Here is a 2649-nt window from a genome sequence, read left to right on the forward strand (position 1 = left end):
GTATATTTTATATATAATATATTTCTTAGTGCATGTTAAAAATAAATATACAAAATAATAAAATATACATAATATCACATATTATATATTCCTAAGTGCATGTTAAAAATAAATATAGAAAGTATTAAAAAATATATTAAAAAACACAACTTGGCTATTATGACCAATCTTTCACCATGCAAACAATTCCTGATGAAATAAATCATTAAATCTCATGCAATATTCAGTTTCACTCAAATACATGGCACTGTGTTCGCAATATAGATCTGTCTTTTGTTGCTTTGAATTCAATTGAATTAAACATTCCAAACTGAATGTGATTGATGAATAAAAATCAAGTCAGATAAAATAAAACAAGGAAAAGGTTCAGATAAACAGAATAATGATACTCTACAAGTACTGTACCAAAACCCAGAGAAACTGGAAACCGCCAGGAAGATTAATCTCTGTTTCTGTCCCAGTTTGCAGATGATCTGAGTGTTTGCAAAGCTGATTTTACATCATTTACACATTTTTATCAGGTCTTCGTCTGATTAGTCACTTGTCAGTTCTTCTCGTGTTCACACAGATATAATAATCACGAACTATAATCATGATCCAGTCCCCATCTTCATGTTTAACGCTTGATCTACTGTTGAACTGATTTTAACTTGTTAAGAGTGTCTTTCAAACAAACACTACTTGCTTTGAGATTTTGTTATTTAATGAAAGAGTCTTATAATAGCTAACAAAAACTAAAACCATCAAAACATATATACGTCCTACGTCCTAAATACTGAAATAATATATATCTTTAGAAAATAGAAAAATCTATATTATTTTAAATATATTTATATAAATATATTATACATATAAATTTTGAAAAATAAAATGAATAATACATATATAATATTAAAATTAAATACTAAAATCTCTTTTTATTTCAGCTAGTTGTTATTTTCTTTAAGTCTAAGTTGATCTAATAAATAACTAAAACTGGGACAAAAAAAGAATAAAAAATATAGACATTTATTTTAAAATGACACAATTACTATAATTTTAACAAAAATTAAAATCAAAACAGAAAGCATATAAACAATAACTAATAAAATATTTAATTAAAATATAATAATGATACCCATGTAATGTTACGTTACACATATTTAACATTAAAATAAAAAAACAAATGCCATGAATGAGAAACTTCAACTGAATATTATTATTATTATGACATGCATACATTTAATCACAAACACTTTATTAATTGATTTATTTATTTAGGTCTAATGCTGATGTCTTTTCTTTTAATTAATAAAACAGGTCGACATCTTTAACCAGTGCCTGGATCTATTTATATATATTTTAATGATCATTATTCAGCTGGAGAATTACTGAAAACTTCCACAATCATCAAAACATAATTATTTCAGAGTTCAGAGTCTTCTTAAATGTAATAAAGTACCTCTGAATCCTCTTTAATAATAGTAAAGCGGAGCTGAAACTCACCGGGGTTTGTCTCTGCTGTGTTTCCATCAGGTCCTGTAATCCTCTGAAGGATCCAGAATCCATAAAGTTTCTGTCTTACAAAACCTGAATAATAGTGAGAAAGTAGTGTGACATGAAACCCAGGCCTTCATGTGTCGAGAAATACTGAGAGAGCAGAACAGAGCACAACACTCAGAGATTAGAGTGATTACAGCCCGTGTGTGTGTGTGTGTGTGTGTGTGTGTGTGTGTGTGGTGTGTGTGTGTGTGTGTGTGTGTAAAGCCTGTCCTGTTAAAGCCTTTAATGACAGCTGTCAGTTGTTGTGTGCTCGTGATTTATAGACGTTATAACACTTTTATCTTCGAATAAAACTGATTTTTAAGGACAAGAGTTGGCTTGGAGGTTCAGACATGCGCAGATCTCTGCTCTCTTCTGTCCATGGCTCATTGAAACAACAAATGTCTCATAAACAGTCGGTTATATTCATGTTATACGCTCGTTATTGATATTCGCATTAATATACACAGACGTAAGCTACAAATGATTTGCATAAAATGCTTCGCGAAACAGAAAGTCGAGCAACAGCGCCACCGCGTGGCTGTAAAAATGAATGAATAAATAAATAAATAAGAATAATCCCTGCAGTGTTCTGGGAACGTTCATTATTTAGGGCTCATTGTAAAACAAAATTCTGTGCAGTTTCCCTTTCAAAGTCATTAAAAACATCCGTTTTGGGAATGTTTATATGGTCTAAGATAAAATCTTTTGGTTGACACCAAAAAAAAAAAAAAAAACGCTAATCATCCGGTTATAAATGTAACACAACGTTCTATGAAGGTTAACTTTTCAACGTCATAAAAACATCTCTGCAGCATTCTTTGGACGTTAACTGGGCCTGGTTATAAAAATAAAATCTGAATATGAAAATGAATATATTTTTAATTTACATCCAGTGTTTTCATCCCTACATTGTTGAGTGTTCCGAGTTTTTAGCGCCTTATTTTAACATTCTAACACTTGGAAGATAAATAGCCTTTAGATTAAGACTAGAATTTGTTATTATGACTTTAAAAAAAGACTTTAAGATTTCAGGAATGTGAACACAAACACTGCAGATCCACACAAAACTCATCATCTTCGTCATCCTTATGTTGGAGCGATTGTTCGCTTTGGCTCTCCCACTTC

General features: G+C 30.5%; 1 protein-coding gene across 1 annotated transcript in view; it reads right to left on the reverse strand.

Annotated features, from left to right (window-relative positions):
* Window positions 1-2248, reverse strand: part of LOC113041656 (protein FAM160A1-like) — an 18574-nt gene extending 16326 nt beyond the window's left edge. The window contains exon 1 of the mRNA XM_026200307.1: window positions 1486-2248. The gene's annotated coding sequence lies outside the window, so the exon portion shown is untranslated. The remainder of the gene's footprint in view (window positions 1-1485) is intronic.
* Window positions 2249-2649: the final 401 nt, after the last annotated feature.

This window comes from Carassius auratus, chromosome 23 (genome assembly GCF_003368295.1).
Source record: "Carassius auratus strain Wakin chromosome 23, ASM336829v1, whole genome shotgun sequence".
Taxonomy (NCBI): Eukaryota; Metazoa; Chordata; class Actinopteri; order Cypriniformes; family Cyprinidae; genus Carassius; species Carassius auratus.